General features: G+C 39.0%; 1 protein-coding gene across 11 annotated transcripts in view; it reads left to right on the forward strand.

Moving 5' to 3' along the window:
- LOC124425100 (homeotic protein antennapedia-like) overlaps nucleotides 1–24,847 on the forward strand; it is a 145,377-nt gene that overhangs the window by 72,448 nt on the left and 48,082 nt on the right. For 4 of the 11 annotated variants that reach the window (XM_046964970.1, XM_046964966.1, XM_046964968.1 and 1 more), the window contains one exon: nucleotides 15,166–15,233. The exons of 2 other annotated variants lie outside the window; for them this stretch is intronic. The gene's annotated coding sequence lies outside the window, so the exon portion shown is untranslated. Of the gene's footprint in view, nucleotides 1–9,714; nucleotides 10,406–10,703; nucleotides 11,078–15,165; nucleotides 15,234–17,194; nucleotides 18,644–24,847 lie in introns of those variants that run through there. 5 more of the 11 variants (XM_046964960.1, XM_046964965.1, XM_046964962.1 and 2 more) reach the window with 5 other exon arrangements.

The following is a 24,847-nucleotide window of genomic DNA, read 5'->3' on the forward strand; positions in this document are numbered from 1 at the left end:
ATCGCGATACTTTTTCGTTGTCACGTCACAATTTTCCTTGGCATCGAAGCGAAGCATGAGTTACAGCCTCCGAGCTCCGTATTACTACCTGTCAGATCGAACTCGCTTACTATGCCTCGGCCAATCATTTATCATCTCATTTTATAGTCAACCGATCTTAAACACCGGTGTTGCCGAAAGCGTTCATTCTTCGTTGGTTCTGGCTAGTCTGTATACTTATAAGCAAGAGAAAACTTGTTGCCGATATCAGAGGAAAAGCTCGTAACTCCGGTTCCGTCTCGATAATCATCGACGTCTCGATCGAAATGCCAACTTTTCTTTTTTTCTCTTTTTTCTTTATTCTTTTCCTTCTCTTTATTCTTTTTGTTGTTGTTGTTGTTGTTGTTGTTGTTGTTTTATCTATCGACCTATCCCTTGCCATACATCATATTCTTGCAATGTATCATATTTAAGGGAACATTTTTGAAACATAGTTTTAAGCGATCTTTGACGAAATAGTTAATAGGGTTAATATCATTCGATAAAAGTGTACGGAACATTTGGAGGGAATTTTTTTTATTTCTATTTTATTTATTTATTTTTTGTTTTCTTTTTTTATTTTTTTTTTTTCTTTTTCTTAATTATTCCTTAATCTTAATAAAACACACAGATACTTTCGCATATTTTTTTTCAAGAAATATTTTTGAAAACGTCGCTATGTATATTTTTCTTTCTTATGAATATATTCAAGATGGAGAATCAACATTCTTCGTCATTCGTCTCTGTTAAATAATCGAGATGAGTTTCTAAATCTTGCAAGCTTTTGTTCCGTTCAAGTGGACGTTAAAAAAAAAAAAAGAAAAGAAAAAAAGTAAAGAAAAAAGATTTAGTTAATTCCTGAATGAAGATAAAAGATTGTGGAGAAGAGAGGCGCGGCATTTGTGTATGTATATGCACGTACATACGTCATGTGGCGGGGATCACCGCGGGCGGTCCCGTCGTCCTTTCCGCGATAGTATTTGTCCGCGTGAGCGGCGCGTGGCAATGCTTATCAATCACTTGGATCGACCTACTGTGTTTCTCTGTTACGTTTATGTACATACATACATTTGTAAGTACATACGTTAGTTGTCTCCCTTTGTAATACCGATCGAATTGCCACCGGCAAAGTCGCTCGTAAAGTCTAACGTGCGCATCACTGATTTTTTACTCTCTTCTTCTTCCTCCTCCTCCTCTTCTTCTTCTTCTTCTTCCGTTCTTTGTCGTTTGGGTGGTCTTTGGAGTTCGAAGCAGCAAGGTGCCAAACTCTATTATTAGAATCAAGAGTAGGATAGAACCTGCGTGATGGTATGCAGTAGACACTACCGTGAAATTTCTCATACGTGCATCACTCGAATACTAATTAACAATTACGCTTAATCACTGTTGACGTTCTGATTATGAGAACATTCTATTAGCATAAGAAAATAGAGATGTATAGTTTAAATTTTTCAAGTGATTTTCGTCGGAATTTTATGAAAATTATAAAATAAGTTTTGTCGCGGTATACATCAGTAAAGTTATTGATTATCTCTGTCAGGCGGTAATTGAAAAATAAATAACTTTTTAACTGATAAGTAAGATATCCACGTGTGAAGATAAAGGCGGGAAAATTGAAAGTGTTAGATCGATCGAATATTTTCAAGAGTTTTCCCGCCAACGTAGAAACGGCCATCTATCGAAATTCAAGGGAATTGAATAGCCGGAAATGTTACGGGAAAACTCGTCAGATGGCGGAGCTCGTTTTATTTGGGGGTGTCCCGCGTAGCAGCTGTTTTCGTGCTGCCACCTTCAGTCCCCCGCGTAGAGTCAAAGGCGGTACTGACCTGCGCGCTTGTTTCCCCTCTTGCATCGCACTCTTACTCACTCTCTCTCTCTCTCTCTCTCTCTCTCTCTCTCTCTCTCTCTCTCTCTTTCTGGACTTAACACTGCTCTCGAACTCGGCATGAACGTGCTCCAAGATTTATGGCCCGTATCATGGCGCGGCATCTAAACGATTATTTGCCGTTAAACGTAAACGGCTTGTAAAAACCGGGCCCTGCATAATAGAGTAAATATAGGCTCGATCTTTGGACTTCGCCGGGAAATTTATAGATCCACTTAAGATGCTCCACTTAAGTATCGACGCACTGACCACCAACCCTTAACCCGATACCACTGCCTTCGATACGCTCTACCTAAAGACCCTTCTTCTCATTTTTCTTTCTTTATATCGATCATTTACGCTCCCATATCTTTCGTTTCGTTCACACCCGTTAACCTACCTAACAATGAGATAATGATTTGATAATACAAATCACGTTTATTTTTTCGCCAAAAAAGAAAAAAAAGAAAAAAGAGATAAAGATAGATACAAAACACACACACAAAATAACTCAATACTTAAGTTATAGAAAATTTAAGAAATTAGATTGAACACACGTAAAAGGATATGATTTCGTATTTTTTTCTTTTTTTTTTTTTCTTTTATAATATCGGTTAAAGTTCTATATTATATCGTATAATAAAAATTTGATAGGACAACTCATCCAAGGTATGAGACAATTTATTAAGCTGATACGTCATCACCCGACTACGATAGCCCTACGTTGTTTCCCTCATTGGAAATCAGAAGAGTGAGTTGCAGTATTTGAATAACAAACGATATGCAAATTTACTCACCCCATGGTCGTTTTGACTTCGACCGCGGTTTACATACGTACATACGTACTATGCGTCTATGTTATCACCACTGTGTTCGATCATCACGCGACCAGGTATAATTTTCATATCGAGACATGCGTTAATCAATTTCTCTCTCAAACATTAAATAGATACGATTAATACGTACTATCTCGTATTTTCCATTATCTAGGTAATAATATTATGAGGATAATGAGAATTACACACACATACATATCCACATACGCACAGACATGATATATTTTATACACATGTATTTATTTTAATTAGATAATAATAATAGTAATAATAATAATAATAATAATAACAATTATTATTATTAATCGAAGTAACTAATGTTAACTTAAACGGTCGTATCTCTTTCGCGTTGCATCTACGTCATAAAATTTGTCGCAACGCGGGAAAACGAACGGGAATAACTCGTTTTTACGAATTCTTTGTTTCCAGATAATAGGATGCGTGCGGCTAGTGCTTTACGCCGTAGAATCGGACATCGCGTTTATTGTCATGCAAAGGAAGCTTTTTGTTTCGACGCGAAAGTTACTATGTAAACGAAAATAATGTCAACGGAGTAATATCGTCGTCAATTTATGGCACAATCGCTCTCTCTCTCTCTCTCCCTTCTCCAGGTCTCCTCCCCCCACCTCCGCCATGAATTATTATCTCTCATTATTATTGTTGTTAATATTTATTATTATTATTATTATTATTATTATTATTATTATTATTATTATTATTATTATTATTATCATTATTATTATTATTATTAGTATTAAAATAATACAGATAGCCCTCCAGAGCGAAAGAAACTTCCGTGTCAAGGATACGAATCTTGTTCTTCGTTAAGTCGACAGACATCTTAGAAGTCTGAGCATCAATAGGGAAACCTCTTAATGTTCTATTCTTATGTCTTACGGTATCTTCTTCTCTCTATCTCTTTTTCTCCCACCTTCACTCTCTCTTTCTCTCTCTCTCTCTCTCTCTCTCTCTCTCTCTCTCTCTCTCTTTCCAAGGCAAACTTCGTAGCCCAGGTCCAAGAAGATTTTAATTAAGCCCGCCCTTCCAATGTTTCGTCCGATTGGATGAGCTAATCTCGTTCGTAGAAAATTTAGGGTTTCCCTTTTACAAAGGACGAGACCGCGTTTAAGCCCATTAACATTTTTTCGCGAAGCTGAAAATTATAACGATACGCGGGTGGAGACGATAAATGTGTTTCGTTTGACGTCCCTAAGAATGGATAAATTTTTTCAGGTATAGGTAGAAAAAACGAGAGAGACAGGAGAAAGCGAGAGAGAGAGAGAGAGATAGATACATAGATAGATAGAGAGGGAGAGAAAGAGAGAGAGAGAGAGAGAGAGAGAGGGAGGGAAAGAGAGAGGTACGTATTTGTCTTCGATATTTTCATTGGATTCAAGTCACTACCATTCTGAGTACGATTTCATTAGTCCCGTGTTACATTAAAATTCAATCGTGAGCATTGCGATTTAATTAGTCGACAAGAAGAAAATGAATCGAGTTATCGTAGTGTTATTAACGAAGCACGAAAATTAATTCAATTTTATTAATCGATCGAATTACTTCGTTAAAAATTTGTTCGATTTCGAATATTATTCTAAACGTTATCCTTTTACGTTTTCCTTTTTTTTTTCTTTTCTTTTTTTTTTTTTAATTCTTTTTTCGTTTATTTCTCTCTCTCTCTCTCTCTCTCTCTCTCTCTCTCTCTTGTCTGCTTTCTTTTTTTATTTTTTTTTTTTTTAATCTCTCTCTTTTTTTTCTTTCACGAAATAATCTCGTTGAACGACGTAACGCTTTGGAGGCGTTCTCGTCGGCATTTTTGTCTATCATCATGGAAGACCATTTGGAACTCGGTACATTAGTAAGTAGTGGGGATGGAAGAAAAGCAGCACGTCAGGGGATGACATCTAAATCTCCCTTTTCGTTTCACGCTGACTGCCCGCCCTTTTGCTGGCTACGCTTAGAGCTAGAACTCTCCGTATCTGCCCCCTGCCTTTGAGGGGGTGGGTTTTACGGTACACTCCGTTGCAAAAATTTTCTCAATCTTTTCGACGAAAGTCATTTGAGAATCATCGATGAATAATCGAAAAACAATGTATCGAATTTTGATGTAACGAAATTATTAACATTTAGAATGTCTGTGGGATATATAAAAAAAATTTCAAATTGTCTTCCGTAAATTTGTCGTAAAAAGAAAATTTATATATGCGATTACGTCAACGATATAAATGACATTATCATTATTAATAAAATGCAACGAAAAATATATATTTTATAAATGTATGATCATTTTTGTGAACAACGGTTTTTTTCGATTTTTTTCTTTTCCTTTTTCTTTTCTCCTTTTTTTTCTTCTTTTTTCTTATTTTTTTTTTTTTTTTTTTTTTTTTTTCTTAGCAAAAAGAAACTTTCGAAATTATCTTTATTATTATCTTTCAAGGTTTTACGTGGGTCTTATAGATTTCGGTGTCGTTTCACGTAACATACCGAGGCGAGAGGGCCTTTATATTTTTATGGGAGTGAAAGTCGCTTCACTATGAGGGTCGTGCGTCGTTTCGTGAGGGCATTTCACGTCCCTTAAGTTTCAGCGAGAAAAACGGGAACAATGCCGTAGCTCCGGAGTTTCACTTTTTCCCTACCGACCTAAGGAAAAATAAAGGAAAAAAAACCGAGTGCTTGGTTAGGGAGAGGCACGTTTCCCTTGAAGAAAACTTAAAAAGTCGATGCACCGAGAAAGAACTCAGTGTTCTTTCGTCTTTCCGTCCGGTAACTTAAATTTCTCGTTCTTTTCTCTCAGTTTCTCTTTCAAATCCATGAGAACTCTATGAATTATTAATCGCTACGAAACAGGAAACAAAAAAAAAACAAAAAAGACAACAACAAGAACAACAACAACAACAACAACAACAACAACAAAAATAATAATCCTATTATCCTTCCTCATCCTCTCTCGTTCATAGACATGCATATACATATAACTATAATCCTTTATAACGCGATATCATTCGGTTAAAATAGAAAGAAAAATACGATTTCTCATTGAATGCCAAATTTATAGTGAAATATCGACAGTGATATAGTCGATTTCTGTCTCTTTTATATTTCATCAACGTTTTCACGGAGCAACCCAGAAAAGAAAAGAAAAAATGGAAAGTGAAATATTATATCACCTGTCCGATGTGTGCGCGTCTCTACGACACTACCTGACAATTTCATTCCCGTCGAAAATTTCGAGGAAAGTCATCAAAAGTGGTGTGGAAGCTCGCCTCGAAGGTTTGGGATCGCGTTCTATGATTTTACGGATTTGAGAAAGGTTTTTTGGATAAAAGTGAAAAATGTTAGCTTCTACATACACACACACACACACATATATATATATATATATATATATATATATATATATAAAGAGAGAGAGCGAGAGAGAGAGAGAGAGTCGAACAGTCGACGAAATCGTGCACGTGTGCAACGCCGGATTCAGCTGCCTCGTTCGGTTCACGAATGAATTATCGTTCGTTCGGTGCTGGCTCTTTCATTTCCAGTCCGCGCAGTGGTGGATATCTCTCTCTCTCTCTCTCTCTTCTCTGGCTCTTTTTCTATTTCATTCTCTCTCTTTCTCTCTCACCCTCTTCCTCTTCCATTCTGGTATCGGTCGTGCCGTCAGCAACGCTTTTTCCCATCCCTCTGCGATTCCTCCTCAACCCTCATTCACTTTACCTCCCTTTCTAACTCCCTCCCACTCCTCTCTCTCTTTCTCTCTCTCTCTCTCTCTTTCTTTCTTTCTCTCTCTTTTCAACGCAAGATAACGCGACCATCTTCTTTCAAGTTAGTTGCTTGTAGTATTTCACAAAGTTCTACCATTTTTACGTGAACGATATAAATATAATGAAATGATTATTTAATTCTATACGCGTATCTATAAATGTATCGTTTGAAGTGTTACTTTTATATATGAATAAAAAACAAACGAAAAGTAGAAACAAAAAAAAAAAGAAAAAGAAAAAAAGAGAAGAACGAAAATAGAGAAGAAAGATAAGCATAGAATCGTTAAAAGAAAGGTAGGCGTTCGTTCCAGGCTGACTCACGAGCGTATTGATTTGAGTGTACGGAAGAGGAAATCTCTTAACTGTGGTAGGGTGGGGGGATTAGAAGGACGTATCGAAGGGAGAATGGAAGAGAGCCGAAGTAAGGAAGGAACGATCGAGCGACGGGTGTGTTTTTATTTCGTAGAATCGTTCCCGATCGGACGGTCGAAGGGAAGAGAGAGGGCCCGAAGTAAATTGGAATTCCGCGACGTAAGAGAACCCAGAAGGAAGGGAAGAAGGCAGGATGGCAGGATGGACTAAAAATATCTATCGATTGGAATTACAGGGGCCACCTTATTCGATATAATTGAGTAATTAATTAATATCATTGCGACATATCGTGAAACTACGGATTTACGCGTGGTTAATTGTTTTAAATCGATTCAATCGATCGAGATTGCCATCTCTGAACGAACGAGTTTCTTTTTTTTTTTACTTTTCTCTCTTCTTTTTCTTTTACTATTATTATAATTTGTTTGTCGAGGCAGGATGACCGTTGATCTTTAATCATATGGATTATACGTTTAGCGAAGGCCAAGAAGATAAACGCTTGAAATGATTTTTTTTTTGTTTATTTCACGTTATAGAAAAACGATGAGGAGAAAATGACAGCAAATTTCTTGATCTTATCGATTATTGAAATGGAGAATATAAAAAAAATATAGTATAAGATATATATATATATATATTTTTTTTTATTATTATATTTTTTTATATATATATATAAAGAAAAAGAAATAAAAAAGGACCTAACAGCGATCTAATTAATAATCTTTTAGTTATAACGAAGCCGCGAAACAGTTTAGAATATTCGCTAAAGGAAACCAAGATAGTATCTCTATATAGTTAAGAGGTGTTTACAAGTCCGGACAGTGAATCTGTGGGTAAGTGGTAGAGAAGATGGCAGTAAATATTCCTTGGGCGCACCTCTCCTTTCCACTCTCCGTTCCTATCCGTTTTCTCCCGTTCTTCTCTCTCGTTCTCTCTCTCTCTCTCTCTCTTTCTCTCTCTCTTCTCTTGTCTTCTCTTCTCTTTCTCTCTTTCGTTCTCAGTTTCCACCGTGCTCCATCGGTTCCCTAGCCTCCCACAACCGCCCCTTTGCCAAAGCGAAGTGTAGCTCGCGTCGCGGAATTCCAATTTACCCTTTTCTACCCTTCCTTCGTTCCTTCTTCTTGATCGCGACTCGTGCTTCAAAATGAAAACATTCAATTGATTGCTTCTTGCCCTTATCTTTGCGCCATTCTTTTTCTTTCTCTTCATCTTCATCTTCTTCTTCTTCGTCTTCGTCTTCGTCTTCGTCTTCGTCTTCGTCTTCGTCTTCGTCTTCGTCTTCGTCTTCGTCTTCGTCTTCGTCTATTTTCATTCCTATTTTTCCTTTCTATTCGTCTAGTCTTCGTAGATAAAAGGGAAAAGGATGAGAGTGAGGTTCGAATGAGAGAGTTCTCGCGCGAAATGATTTCATTGTTTAATACCGTGTGATTCGGTTCTGATTTATGTAATAGTCATGGGAATAAACGTTAGAACGTTTCTATTGGCCAATGAATAATTGGATTATACAAATCTTACTTTCAATTCTTGTACATTTTTGATCATTGTAATTTTTTCTTTTTTTTTTCCTTCTTTCTCCTTTTTTACGTCTTTCGAAGCTTGTAATTTTTTTTCTTTCTTCCTTGTTCTTTTTTTTTTTGCATTTCATAATATTTATAAAATTATTGGTTTTTTTTTAAAATGTTCACATTTATTTGGATTAAATTATAAATTACATTTATATAGTATATTATTTCCATTTCTTGATTTATCCTATCGTATATCCTATAACTTTTAATGTATTGAAGTGAAGTGGTTAACGCGCGGTCGCGCTTTACTTCATATTCACATATATAAACGCATACATAGACTTCTTAAGCTCCATAGTTCGATTCACCTGTACAAACCGTCTCGTACTTCTCATCGGTTATAAAGTAAATGTTTGTAGTCGAGGAATGAAACTTCGTCGTAAGACAACCTTGACTTCTATCTTTCAACGAAGTACAAACGTTAAATCATCAGATTTTTCGTTCAACTTTATACATATTTTCCGATCGAATGGTTATAGTGGTTCGATCGAAAACGTAATCCGTTTTCGATCGATAATCGTAAAAAACAACGGTGTATTTTGTTTACACGAAACGGTGTACTTTATTTAAACCCCCGAATTTATGGCTGCCAAAACGTCACAAGTAAATATGGCAAAATTTTTACAATTTTTCGCTTTTTCTCTTATATTTTACGTAGGTGCGTATACGGGGACGATTTGATTATTCGTCATTTTTTTTTTATGGATGCTCGACGTACGCGTTTTCCGTATGCATAAGAAATACGTGACATTGCCTCTCTTTACTAACATATACAAGAGTCGATCGCATTTTTCATGGTCTGAACTTGACACAATTCCTGAACCGGTTGCTTGTTCCAGTCCGCTTAACTCTCGTCTTAATGGTTAAACATTCGACCGATAAGCATTCTTAAATTCTACTTTCTTATAACAACATTTTATATTTCGATAATATTATCACCAATGAGCCGTTTCATTGAGTCCATCTGCGAGATTCTAACTTGATTATTTTTTACGAAGTTATGCTGTACGTAATATTATAAAAACATATTACGCTATCAATGTAGATACATACATATATACATAAGATTGATCGATGATAATAAGATAACAACGCTTGAGCTCATGTTTGAATTATTAATGCCTACGTATTATCTACACACACACACACACACACATATATATATATATAATATATATATATGTATATATAAAATACGTATTTAATTCAATATTTCTTTAGAAGCACGAACTGTTTTCCATAAGCACATTCCTCGAAGTTGAGTTTATCAGTGTTGACGACCGGATTATCTTTTCCTGGGTGCGGCTTTGCAATACAATTATAAATACAAGCCATTACTTTATTTTCGACCTAAACGTCAGATGATCGTAACATTTGGCATAATTGAAACTGATAACTCCGAATAGTTATTACCGGAAAATATGTTATATTTGTCATATGAAAAAGAATTTAAACAATCACTTATTCTCGTAGAACAAGAGAAACATTTTACAAATTTACACGACTTTCATACAATCCATATGATATTCAAGAAACGTCAAAATCTTTACCGTTGCCGTTTGAAAAAGAACGCGACGAACGATTTTAGATTTTTAGTGATGAAACTACTCTTAGATGAGTTCTCGCGCAAGGAGAAATATTTGAAGAGAAGCAGTGAAAATAAAAAGAAAAGAAAAAGCCAAGGAAAAGAAAAAAGAAAAACGAAAAGAAAAAAAAAATTGAAGAGGAAGAGGGGTGACGACGTGTCTTCTTAGGCTTTTCACGATAAAAGTAGAAGCGTGAACTCCGTTGATGGAAGTGAAACGAGGAAGGAAGATAGATAGAAAAAGAACGTGTAAGAGAGAAAGATAGACATATAGAAGAAGAGAAGAGGAGCGGTGTACTAAGGCGAATCGCATTTCCTGTGCATCGTCGACGTCTCAGGAGCCGTGTGCTAGATGGTAGAGAAGCCAGAGTCCTCCTACTTTCCTCAAATGTACGAGACTCGAAGAGGTTCGTTGTAGTAGTAGTAGTAATAGTAATAGTAGTAGTAGTAGGGGAGTACTCTCTGCGGGAGTAGCCGACGGTGGAAGCGAAGCCAGAGAAGTTTCGCCTCGAGAGCGTGACGGGGGTGGAACGAAGGGTGGCATGCTTCGCTTCGGATGGAACCGACGAGACGACCGGAGGAAGAAGAGAAGGAGAAGGACGAGGAGAAGGAGGAGGAGGAGGAGGAGATGGACGACGAGGAGGTGAGAGGGAAGTGAACAGGAGACGAGAGAGATAGAGAGAGAGAGAGAGAGAGAGAGATAGAGATAGAGATAGAGATAGAGAGAGAGAGAGAGAGAGAAAGAGAGAGAGAGTGCGAGAGGGTGAAAGAGGGTGAAAGAGGGTGGCAAGGGGTACGAGGGGATGAGCTCGGAGTTGAAGCGATGGCAGAGTATTGATTTAGTGGGTTTCACCGTCTCCTTCTATTTGTCTCTCTCTCTCTCTCCCTCTCTCTCCCTCTCTCTCTCTCTCTCTCTCTCTCTCTCTTTCTCTCTTTCTGTTCTCGTCCTACGTCTCTCGCGTCTCCTCCGACGGTAGCAGGACCAACGGGAGAGCTAACGTCGGAGCCCCTCGTTTTTCCAACCTCGACATTTTCTCACCGAGTAACCAACGTGACCGAAGAAACTCCCCAAAACTAATGTACGTTTTCTCGTCTTAATCTTCTTTTTCTTTTATTATACCGAGAAAGCTTAACCACTTTTATGTCGTCGTTCGCGACTCGTTTCTCGTCAATGAGAAAAATTGAAAACTTTAAAGGACTGTTTATTTTTCTTCTTTTTTTTTGTTTTTTTTTTCTTTTGTTTTGTTTTTTTTTTTTTTTGTTTTTTATTTAATCGAAACGACAACGATGTAAAAATATTTTATCCTATTATTGCTACATACGAAATTGTTTGAATTATTTAATAATTTCTGAATGATCGTTTTAATCGTATCTGATTATGTTGCTGGAACAGTAATTATCTTTTTGAAATAATTCGAAATAATAATTTGTAATCGGTGAAAAATGAATATTACCATGAATTCATTAGACTTCTATAAAATATATCTAGAGGAGTTCAATGTTATCGTTTAACCGTTAACTGTTAACTATTTATGCACTCTTGACTGTTCACCGGAACGAAGGACAAATAAACTTTTCGCGTCCACATTTTCTTTCTATTCTTTTTAATTTTTTCTTTCTTTCCCTCTCTCTCTCTCTCTCTCTCTCTCTCTCTCTCGGCATCTACTACGGTTCTTAACTTTCACGTTCCGCATTTCAGAGTCGCGCATTTTGCGGATGAAAGTTACGCTTGATCGCGCTAGTAAGGATTTACGGACTCATGTGGCCTTGGTTCGTTACGTATTTCTCCCTCTCCCTCCCTCTCTCTCTTTCTCTTTCTCTTTCCATTTCTAACGTCAACCATATATATATATATATATATATATATATATATATATATATATATATATGCGACGGTCGTAACAACAATATTTCTGACCTTATCGTAGAAAAAAACCATCCATAAAACTTCTCGATACTTGGTCGATTTTTAAATCTCAAGTTGGATCAATTAGAAAATCGTTTAATTGATTTCATATCTATCAATCAATAGAGCAACGACGTTGGATATGTTAAACAATAGAGAAGAAAAAGAAACGATGTCAATCAATCATTACTGTCAATAAATATGATCGATAAGTGAATAATTATATTCTCAAGTTAGATAAAATCTAAATGAAATTTTTTTTGTCCTTTTGTTTTTCCTTTTCTTTTTCTTTTTTTTTTTTTCGTAAGATCTATGAGAGCTAAAAAAGAGAGACGGAAAAATCCATCTGAATAGATATTACATGGATAAACGTAAATAAGAAAATAAAAAAATCGAACATAAAAGGAAATATTATTATCGATGCACTTGATAACCGTTACGCACGCGATGTCTCGTTGATGAAAGGCGTTGAAAAAAAGAAAAAGAAAAAGAAAAAAGAAAAGAGAAAAGAAAAAAGAAATAAAAAGGGAGCAAATAAGAAAGACAAAGAAAAGTAAGGGAAGTGGGATCGTTTCGTCTGAAATTGGTTTGCCGGAGGAGAAGGAGGATGAAGGAAGAAGATAGGCAGGCATGTAGTAGCTATCTACACGACAGCTGTTTCTAGCTTGCTAAAGTAGAGTAAGAGAAGCAGCAAGCAGAGCAGGCAAAAGCTCGAAGAGAGGAACCCGATAGAGAGCGCGAAACAGTCCGTTGATCGCTGATTCGTCCAGTCTCGTCCCGATCACAAAGAGCACGGACTGGCACCGCCAATGTCCTCGCGCTCGTTCGACTCTCCTACACGTGCTAGTCGGCCTCCTCTGACAATCGGAGGGAACCCTTCCCTCTCTCTCTCTCTCACTCTTTCACTCTCTCTTTCTATATATATATGTATGTGTATATATATATATATATATATATATATATATATATCTTTTTCTCTGTTAGTCTTATATGCGGAGGGCAGAGCCAGCCGGTCGCCTCTCACGATCGTAGATATACGTTTAGACGGTCGCCTTGCGAATGTTCAACACCACTCGTGTGCCCAGTGTAGCAACGCCGCTCGTTCCATCAGGACTGCGTGACCCAGTTCGTTGATGGAGCGCGTGATATCCGCGTGCTGCGCCCTCTCCTCTTTCCTAATGACGCCCAACGGCCATCGCTCCTTCTTCTTCCTCTTCGTCTTCGTCTTCTTTCTTCTTTTTTCTTTTTTTTTCTTCTTCTTCTTCTTCTTCTTCTTCTTCTTCTTCCTCTTTTTCTTTTCGATCGATTCGATAGAGAATCCTTCGTTTAGTTGCATAGTCGTTCGACTCATTCCAGATTTCTTTGTGTCTCGAAAAAGGAGGTGAAGGTAACGATCTTTTCGACGAATATTTTAATGTTAAAAAAAAAAAAAAAAAAAAAAAAGAAAAAGAAATAAAAATATAACGTTATGTCTTATCACGATTATTTTGAAATTTAATATAATCGTAGATTGGAGATAATGTCTATTATATATATCATAAAATATTTAAATCGAATTTCTAAGAGTTACTGAAGGACGATACTGAAAGACTATCGTGTAATTACCGTACTACGAACGTAAATACTTATGTGGATTTACTTTTCCGCAAAAGAGAGAAGAGACGTCGGTGGCAAAGACACATGGCGGTTGTTCCGCGAGATCAACCGTTTATAGGCAATAACGCGTAATAGAGCCCACAACCACTTCTGCACTTCGAAGAAGATCGAAACCTTCGAGCGTTTTCCCTTAACAGTATATTCCAACGATGTCCTCTTGTCACGTCCACGTCTAAGAATCCTGATGGACCTTCCATACGATTCCTCTCGTTCGTACGCAGAAACGAGAGATACTTTTACCTTCCGATCCTTTCCTTTGGACTTGGTGAATAGAAAGAAAGAATGATAGAACGAATTCCTTTATCTATTTTGTTCTCGAACAGAATAGGCTAGTGTAATATGTCCGACGATTAAAATTTTTCGATTAGTCGAATACGAAGAAAAACAATGTATGAGAGGAAAGAGTCAAATCTGTTGGGGACATAAATCGATGAAGAAAGAAGTCGTTGCTCGGTAGCTGCTAGCCGACGATGGGCAACGTGAAGCTCGTGATTTATAATAACGCCGGAGGAATTAGGTCTCGATTAGTAAATAAGAAAACGGGTTGCGTTTCTCTTCTTAAAGAGTGTACCAGGTCCCGGGGAGTCCAATTACACGGCTGGCGGCTTCTGCATTGTTTCACGGCCGCTGCTTGTTGGCCGATGCTTTCTCTCTCTCTCTCTCTCTCTCTCTCTCTATCTCTTTCTTTCTCTTTCTCCCTCTCACTCTCTAACTATACTCCACTCCCTCTTCCAGCGGCACTTCCTCCTCACTCTTTCTCATACACACAAACGTTCGCCTGTTTTCTCTTCTCTTTCTTTCAACCGCCACTGCGGACTTCCGCCAGCTCTCTGTTAGTCAGCATAGTGATCTCCCGAAGCTACCTAGACTCTGCACCCTACGAACTTAGATACCCGTTAATTTCTCGTAATCTGCACAACGATTACGCCAGTCGAGTTCTAGAAAATTTACCGTTTTCAAGGAACTCCTATATATCTTTTCTTGCACGATCGAATTCACAATCGAACATATTCATTAATCGAATTTTCGTTTCACACTTTTTACTCATTGTCAATCTGAAAATGATCATGTTCCTTATATCGTAAGATTGTCCGATTGAATTTTCTTCCCGTGTTTCTTTTTATCTTAATTTTTTTTCCTTCTTTCGAAAAGAAGATAAAGAAGAAGAAGAAGAAAAAAAAGAAAACTTACATTTCATTTCCGTGGTAACGTGAATGATAATTTGTAGGTATAACGCCGAATATCCTTCGTTTTAGCACGCAATTTGTGGGGAACGCTTTTTACTGCGCTCAACCACGCGACCAACGAGCAATTAGCGGTCGGAAGAGCGCGGATAATTTTCCGTCGTTTCACAGAAGTAACACGGATCATAATAAGTTGACGCAATATATGCCGCTTTACTTATATACGTTAATACACTAAGAGATATTTACCGTGATTTCACCGATAAAAGAAAATTAATATTGTTAATGTAGAACGGCTCTTTAAACGTTCCGCTTACGGATTTTCTATATCTACCGCGAAGTCTTTTAATTAATTTCATCTCGTAATCACGTTAGATTCTTGATGCATCTAATTGATCGAATTAACTTTTTATTGTTACAGGTAAGAACCTTTTGAAATTTATACAACGTCTTCTACCTTCGTGAAATCAACGTTCCTTCTGCCACCCGGTGAGTTTGTAAATTTTCTTGTTTGTCGAATCTCATAAAAGCATCGTTAAGAACGTTCATGGTGTCAGATAATTGAAGAATTTGAATTTTGTCATTAGCCTCATTTTAATAATTGATAAATGTACGTGTAAACGAACAGGTTTTGTTTGAATAATTAAAATCAATAAAGATATAATTCATGATACAATTTGGATGATTATTTTGAAATTTCATCAATTCGAGAAAGCAAGAAAAAAAAAAATATTATGGAAATAAAAAAGAAATTTGTTGAATCATTCGAAATTAAAAATAAGAATAGATTGAGATACGTGAATGCTTCGTAAAAGAAGAATCAGTTGGCTCGCACCATTTTCGTTCTCAACACATCGTTCTACGATGGCACGACTCGCCCGGATATATCTCGTTATTTTCAATGGCCGATCGGCATTAGACATCTTTCTTTATTTGCTTTTACGTTTCAACAATTCCTTACCATGCATTGATATTTTATCAAGACGAAACGATCTGATCCTGTCACTATAAATTTTTCACTTTGGAGCAATCCAAATAACCCAATAATAATAATAATAATAAAAAAAAAAAAAAAAAAAAAAGAAAGAAAAAAGAAAAAAAAACCTCATCGTAATGTAGAACACAAAAAAAAAAAAAGAAAAGAAGGGACACGAACGAACATGCATTGCACACTGTTAGATCTTCTGAACTATTTATGTTATTTCCTGCCTAGCTTCATGTTAGAGTTAGATATATATCGTGGTCTATTCGCATCGAGAGCAGCCGACATAGGAGTGTATAAAAGTACCAGTACTTGCGCGTGAGAGAGTTCTGACGAAGAGAGAAGAAGATGAAGAACCCATTTTAGAGGCAGAAAGAGAGAGAGAGAGAGAGAAAAAGAGAGAGAGAAAGAAAGAGAGAGAGTCTGATGTGGAGTGTCAGTTGATAGGTTTACGATAGCTGCCGAAAGATTGACGGCCGAATCCGTCAGCAGTTCTCTACGCGTGGACGCACTCGGGATTTTCTGCAATTTTCCTGTCGGTCTTCGGCGCTCGTAGGCCAAGCACGTTCTTTCAAGGTTCGAAAGCTCGGCATTCAATTCGATTCGCGTATCTCAACTTCGCGGGGCTCGAGTAGGCTTTCACTGAAAATACGAGATTGCGTGAATTCGCGATCATCTCTGAGGCGAGCTCGATTTCTTTTTTGTCTTTCTTTTTTCTTTTCTCTCTTTCTTTCTTTCTCTCTATTTTAAAAACTCACCAACATAGTCCATTAATTTGTGTTCGCTGTCATCTAAATTTCTAAAAAATAAAAAAATAATACTATGACATCTGACAAATCTATCTAATACGATTGTGTAACGTTGTTGAAAACGTTGAAGGAATAGCAATAATTTGTTCAATGAAATAATGAAATGGCAAAACGAAAATGAAACGCATCGTTAGAAACTTTCCCACAAACGATAAATCACGCTCTAACGAGGTAGAGATTTTCTTTTCTTTTTTTTTTTTTTTTTTTTTTTTTTTCTTTAGACGATCCAATTAAAAGTCATCCTAAAGAAATAGATTATCTAAAACTAGGAGCAAAGAGAAAGAATAAAGGCTTCGCGCGTACGAATATCTGGTCGATATACATACATATGTATAACGAGCTGTGTTCACCGAACGCCTTCGTACCTTTGTTGACGTACAAAGGAACGGCGTGACAGTCCAGCCCTTCTCTTCTTGCTGTTCTCCAGGGTTGAAAGAGAGGACAGAGAGAGAGAGAGAAAGAGAGAGAGAGAGAGAGAGAGAGAGAGAGAGAGAGAGATAAAGAGAAAGAGAAAGAGAGAGAGAGAGAGAGAGAGCATCGACACGAAGAGAAGCAGCAGCAGCAGCAGCAGTAGCATAGCGAATATTACGGGGGCGTCGAGGTGGAGGGAGAGTCGTTGGAGGATAAAGAGGGAGAGAGGGGAGAAGACGTAACTCAACGCATGTGCACAGGGCGCCTCGCGTCGCGGCGCTCTGGCTCCCGCCGTCGGAGGCTGCGAGAAATCGAGTCGTCGCTCGGAATTCGCGGATCAGAGTGGTCGCATCTCTCGTTAAAGGCATACTAACGTGCTGTGTATCGTAAGCTCCGCGGTAAGCTCCGCGGCGTTTCATGGGAATCGACGGAACTGCCGGCGTCCCGACGCTGGCTGTCGACGCGTACGCGACGAGAAAGAAAGTGATCGTGTTTTTTAACGAGGACGATGACAAGGATAACGTTGAGCGATCGGTGACGAACGATATCACATTTGGATCTTGGATACCCTGTTCGCGGTATGTTTTAGATATAAACGAAGAAGATGAGAAAATCAAAAATCGGCAGGGAACAAGTCCGTTGAATTTCTTTGCTCGAGGGGAACCAATGCCGATCGTTCGTCTAACGAGAGAACGAAGGTGCAACGAGACTCGCAGGACGACTATCGGCCATCGCGAAAGGCAGGACTCTTCGAGGAGGAGCGAGTCTCTCGGTTAATGGATCTCGAGAGGAGTACGAGTACGTCCAAGAGTAGACGTATCGATAGTGCCTGATTTCACTTGGAAGGAAGGAAGGAAGGAAAGAAGGAAGAAACGAAGGAAGGAAGGAAGGACCAAAAAGAAGAGAGTGTTACGTGTCTTTACGAGAAGAAGAGAGTAAATCGATTCGAGGCGAACCAAGGAACAAATTGACCGTTCGTTCGCATGACTCCGTAGGATAACAGCTCGCTTATTTTTTATTATTATTCATTGGCAACGCTCGGCAGAAATAATTGCGAATATCATTTACAATACCGACGGGTATCCAATGGTGTCAAGAGTGTCTCGTTAAATTTCGAAAGAAAGTACTCGTGCGAAAGAGAAAGCCGGTGGTGAGTGATAAGGGAAGAAGAAGGGTGATATGGTGAATGGACTTGTTTGGACGCGTTGCTACCAGGTAGAGGAAAGAGAGGCAGCTAGGAGGACAGGTACTCGGTCGATGGTGTTGTCTTTGTCATCGTTAACGACGAGGAGTGTCGGTGATCGCGTGGCGGACGTTCCGGTCCTAGTTGTTATCTTTCTCGGCGCTGGTCCGAGGTCGGAGCAAACGGAAGAAGCAGAGGAAGAGGAGGAGGAGGCGGCTGCGGCGGTGGTGGTGGTGGTGGTAGTGGTGTTGGTGAGCCGAGAACTCTCGAGGAAGTATCAACCACGACGGGGCCCAGCTCCGGGCCGAAGACAGGGCCCTCGGTGCAGGGACGCGAAAAGGAACGTCACCCGGAGGGGGAAGCCGAGATCGGCTTAGCAGCCGCATCAGCAACGGCCCTGAAACCACAGGGGAGAGGTCCTACCCCCTTACAAAGGGGGACGCAAACCGGGACCGGGAGGCGACCGAGACGACGAAGACGCCGGAAAAAGAAGCGACGGAGGTGAGCCACCGAGGTGAGCGAACCTCCGAAACACAACACACACTTCTTCTCCTCTTCCTACTCCTCTTCTTCTTCTTCTTCTTCTTCTTCTTCTTCCTCCGTTTTTTCTTCTCTTACTCGATCCAATCTCTTTTCCCTCTCGACATGAGATTTCGTTGATAAAATCAGAACATCGTTGGACGTAGTCCAAGTTTGCTTGTTTTCTGAACAACTTCTCCTAGTTCCGATGAGTGAGAAGTGACTAGACTATACAGGATGACGAAGTCATATTTTTTCGATGATCTAGAAAAGTATAATATATTTATTCTCGTTGGTTATAACAGCTCGAGCCAGATTCAAAACTCATGCTCCTAGAATTTTAGATAAACTTGTTCGTCGAAAGATCGAGCGTCTCGAAAGAAAAAAAAAAAAAAAAAAAAAAAAAGAAAAGAACAAAAATAATGCGATCGGATCAAAGGACCGACACCGGGAACCATATTTTCCCGCTAGAGTCCAGGGGTAGTAAATAAGCGAAGAAAATATGTACTCAGCGGCTTGCTTTGGAGAATGAACTAAGACGAACTGTGATATCTCTCTCTCTCTCTCTCTCTTTCTCCCTCTCTCTCTCTCTCACTCTCTTCTTTCTCTTTCGTATACAGTAGCTCGTCCGCAGGAATAATTTATCGTCGAGAAATATTCGAATACGAATGCGAGCTCTTTCTCTCTTTCTCTCTATTTCTCTCATTTCGTCGCGAAGGAGAGCGAATGCGTAAACGATGATTCCAAAACGAGGATATGAGAGTACGGGAAAGAGAAAGAGAGAGAGAGAGAGAGAGAGAGAGAGAGAGAGAGAGAGAGAGAGAGAGAGAAAGCGTTATGATAAAACGAACGATATATGAGAGATAACGTGACGTTTAAATTAACGCCGAAGCAGGACGCGCGACACGCTTCGAATGTCACATTACGAGCACCTATCCGACTACTACGCCGGATCAATGGCCCCAGCCAAAATTCGTTAGCCGTTTTCCGCTTATTCATCGAAAGCCTCGCGGCCGTCGATGAAACGTCCACGCGATAACCGACACAACTATCCGATTTGTCTGTAAAATTTTTTTCAGGGCCAATCGTTTCTCTTATCGGGTTAACCTTTGTACATTAAACTTATTGAACATTTCTCACGTTTACAAATTTTATATTCTTATTCGTATAATTAAGTTCGAGGTAGATTGTTTCATGAAGAAAAAGAAAAAAAGTTTTGTCGGCATCGTGACTGATAATTATGTATATTTTTCTTTTCCTTTTTTTCTTTTTTTTCCTTAGTAACAAACCCAGAAAAAGAAAAAGGAAAAAAAAAAAAGAAAGAAACATTGAACCACAAAGCATTTAATTAAAATTTTAACGAAATAGACGGACATAGGAAACAGGATTAAAATATTTGCTTTAACAGTCCTTAACTACACGAGGCTAAATTTAGAATTATCGCGATTCCGTTTAAGTTAAGGAGCGTCGCGTTTCGCGTTTCCTTTAGCCGAGGGCAGGTCGACTTGGTGTCAGCGATTAATTATGAGAAATTACGCGTTCCCGGAAAACTGAAATCGGTCGGCTCACGAAGCGTGGAATATAAGTATGTGGGGGCCGCGTGCCTGAAACGTTCGGTAATTCGCTAACCGCTCTTAATTGTAATTGTTTCGCGGTAGATTCCGGAGTGGCATCGCGCGGCCCGATGCAAAAACGCAAATTCCAACGTTAAACGCGATACACCGTTCTTCTTGCGTCGACTCCGTTCCATTCTTGTTCTCTTTTCAACCATTCTCCGAGTCTCCACCACCGGCGTCGAAGCCGAACTCGTTTGAACGTTTCCTTCGTGGCGTCCGACAACGCGTCACAATCTCGTTTTTCGTTCGACGCGACAACAACAAATTTCATCGACGTGCCAATCGAATGCCGACGGCTACTTTTGACTCCCCGGAACGTAATACGCGGAGAAATATTTATTGGAAAAAAATCTTTGGTCCTTCGGTGAAACTTTTGTATCATTTCCATCATTTTATTTCGTGGTTAAAATCTTATCTTATTAGGATTCGAACTTGTCATTTGAAATATATCTTATCGGACCGTATTCAACATATTTTCCATAAATGGATTTATTTTATTTTATTTTTAAATCCCTCATTTGCATGGACGATTATTTTAATTAAAGTGAATGTTATGGGAGAAATCATACGGCAAAAAAAAATGTATACGTGATATCTGACTCATCACGTTCGGTACGAAGAAAGGCACTCACATTTTACTCGACACCATCGCAGAACGTAAAAGCAACCTAAATCGTCGACCCAGAATTCTTTGAGCAAATTGCCCATTTGACCTGAGAAGCGAGGAAAGCCAGGCGAAACCGACACACAAATTAAATCTCCCTGCCGGTACTATGTAAGAGCCAATCGTTCGATGCATCGACAACTACGAGTACGAATCGCTTCTTTCCTACGTCAAGAAATCAACCTATTGCCGTTGCAACATCGTACACTCTGATTCTACATACGTACGTCCAAGACGTCGAATCGTAGAAACGAACATCGGACGCGTAATAAATAAACCGGTTTAATCCTTCGAGTGCCAAGCAACGTGATTGCGCTCGTTCTAACACTTATGAAATTTATCGCGAATGATGCGGTGCTCAGTTTGTAAAGTATCGTCGATAAATCCTTTAGATAATCTATAGCTAACTAACTTAAATGATTTTCTCTACGATTTCGCAGTATTCTTTAAAATTTCATAGAACTTTTAACGCGTTTGTATAAATGTCAACGAAAAAAGAAAGGAAGAAAAAAAAAAAGAAAGAAAAAAAAAGAAAAGGAAGAAATAGAACCTATTTTTTTTTCGCGCCCATGTGGTCGATCGATTTTCACTGACGTTTACAGAATCCTTGAAAAAAAAACACTGAAATAAAGAGAAAGAGGGAAAAATAACCCTTCGAGAGGAAGAGGGAGAGAGAGAGAGAGAGAGAGAGAGAGAGAGAGAATTTACTTCACCAAAAATTCACACCGAAGGGCCGAAGAACGAGGGTTCGAACTACGTCGAATAATCGTAATTGTACAAACGAAATGAGTTTCTACGCCATGCTGTTTTTTTTGTCGCAAATGTCACTTTCTGTCGAGTCACGGTTGGGCGCGGCGACGGTGGTGGTAGAATCCTTAGCCCGAAGGAAGGAGAAGGATGCTGGTTGGTCGTTCGAGGGGGTCCCGTTGCGTCGCATCCCTTCCGTTTGCGACAGAAGGGCCGGTGGAACATTCGAAATGGCTAGAGGGAGAAGGGAGAGGAAGGAAGGGGGAGGGTTGGTCGGCAGGAAACGAACACTGGAGAAGGAGGGAGGGGGCGATAGGAAAATTTGATGGAGGATGGCATTGACGTTCGAGGGGAGAAGTGAAATGAAAGAGAGAGACAGACATACAGAGAGACAGAGAGAGAGAGAGAGAGAGAGAGAGAGAGAGAGAGAGAGAGAGAACGAGTGACGAGATAGAGGAGGGTGCGGAGGAGGGTGGACTATCAATGATGCGTTAGACCACGTCACACCGTGGAACGCATCTGCCGCCATGTGCCGTCATATATATTATCTTAGCGATACGTCAATTCGACCGCTGATCATTATACTGATTACCACGCAGGCACGCAAACCGCCCCGCATGTGTGCGGGTTCTCATGCCTCTGGATATTAATATACCTACCCGTACTCTCTCGTCTATCTGTCTGAGATCGTTGTTGCATAATGAAAAGAACCTTCTTGGGTCAGATAAGAAATCCTAAGCCAACTATTCATGTCCTTTCTCTCTCCTTCTTCTTCTTCTTCTTTTTCTATGTATTCGCCTGTCCTCATCTTTTTGCTCTTTCCTTCGATTCTGTTCTCCGAAGACGAGCAAGAATTTCGATTCGATCTAACATTCTGTTACGAAAGGGAAACTCTCTCCCTATCTCTCTCTCTCTCTCTCTTATAGATTTGTTTTCCTTTTTCATTACGTTCTAAAACAGATTCATAATTTTCCAATAATTTGTTTGTCTAAATAGAAAATCTAGAAAGTCGCTCATACACGAGCGTTAGCTTCATAAATTTGAATTAACTTTCCATGGAATTTCATCGATAAGTTCTCGTACGTGTTTCATCGAGAGAGACGCGGAAGCGTTTTCATCCTGTCATACAAAAGAGAAGAAGGATAAGGCGGAAGAGGATGGCGAGCGGAGATAGTTAGTTGGGAAGGAAAAGAAAGAAGAAAATAGAGAGAGAGAGAGAGAAAGGGCAAAGACGAAGACGGTAGAAGTTGAAAGAGAAGTGTAAAGCGTGCGTAAGGCCCCGAGCCGAGCTGAGCCGAGCGCGGCCATAAATTTTGATATTATACACGAGGCCTCCATGGCTCGTCGAGAAAGCGGAAGGGGGATAGCCTGCCGGTGACGCAACCAACAATGCTCTCACGAGCTTTTAACTTTCTTTTTTCGGTCCTTCGCCACGACAATGGCCCGTACGTTCTTGCACAAACTTTCCCCGATTTCCCGTCCGAACGATGCGGGGACACAAAGGACAACGAGGAGGAGAACGCGGAGATCCCGCTTGCGGAGGAACGTCACCGCAAGGTGTCTCTCCCCTCTCTTTCTCCCTAACCACCTCTCTCTCTCTCTCTTCCCTCATTTCGTTTCGAAAACTCTGTAATAGCAAATAGGTCCTGACGCAGGCAGATTTATGTCCTATCTACGGTGCGATCTTGTTAACAGGCTTGATCGTCCCTCTCTTTCCGCTTTCCTTCCTTTCTTCCTTCTTTCCTTTCTTCCTTCCTTCCTTCCTTCCTTCCTTCCTTCCTTTCTTCTTTCCTTCCTTCTCTTATTTGGCTTTCTACGCGGTACTACCAGATCGATGAAATATAACGTTAGAGCGTAAGTCGATGTTAGAGAGCTACCTAGGAAACTCTGCCATCCGTACTTCTTTACCTCTCGTTGAATCTTCCCGACTCGACGGGAACGAAGATACATGGTGCTACGTCATTCTTCATTTGTTTCGTCACTATTTCTTTTCATTTTTTTTTTTTTTTCATTTTTCTTTGGTCATGTTAAAAAGTATTATCTTACAAGAAAGAGAACCTACTACCTATAAGTATGTATATATATGTGTGTGTGTGTGTGTGTATGTGTGTGTATAGGTTTTTGTTAGATAAGTATACTTTATATATTTCTAAAGTAGATACGAACGTAGGGATTGTATATCAGAAAGGGGGAAAGAAATGACAGATTCAGTCGCTGAGAACTTGTCTTTTTTTTTCTTTCTTTTTTTTTTTTCTTTTTCTTTTTCTTTTTCTTTCCCTCGTTGTTCCATGGAACGTAGAAGTCACGTTCCTCGGTAAAATTCTTTCGACCGCAGAAAATTTCGTTGAACGAGTCGAGCGTCTGTGGTTCCAAAGCGCATTTTTATTTCGGGAACGGGCGAAGCGTATAACGCGGTCCCGCGTTCCCTTGTTATTTCTCGTATTTTCCATTGCGATAAATCAGCAGCGCCGACGGAAGGGCCTAAGGAAGTAGCACCGACGGAAGAGAGGGTGCACCACTCTGTCGGATACAAAAGTGAAACCATAGAGATAGCGGAAGTCAACATATTCGATAATTTATCGATGTAAACTACGAAGGAAATTCGAGACACCCTGTGTGCGTTTAAAAGAATTCCAAGGTTTCTCTATCGTTTGACAGAAATGTTAAATTGCTCTTGAGTCATCCACAAAATTATACACTTGTCTATCTTTACGTATTTCTTGCCTAATCGCCAAGCCAATATGAATTTGCCTGTATGACGAGTCAAAAAGTAACATCCAAAAATATTTCTTTTATAACTTCTTACCAAATATATTTGAAGAATTATTTGACATTATTAAATACTTTATTTCTTTTAAGGAGAAAAAAAATAAAAAAAAAAAAGAAAAAAAAAAAGAAATAAATAAATAAATTAGAAGAAAGGTTATTTCTTTTTTCTTTCTTTTTTTCGAACGATCGTAGAGAAACTTTTTTAAAGATTCCTCATATTTGACGGATTATTTTTACATCCATTTTTTTTTTTTTTTTTTAATGGGATAACGTAAACAAAAAAAATGCATGCAGCAGACATAACATAGAATTTTATTCGAATGATACATTGTCGAATATAATCAGACAGATGTTTCTCAATATAAATTTGCTTTGAATGAGTTCACGAAAATACAAGAAAGAG

This window comes from Vespa crabro, chromosome 6 (genome assembly GCF_910589235.1).
Source record: "Vespa crabro chromosome 6, iyVesCrab1.2, whole genome shotgun sequence".
NCBI classification, from domain to species: Eukaryota; Metazoa; Arthropoda; class Insecta; order Hymenoptera; family Vespidae; genus Vespa; species Vespa crabro.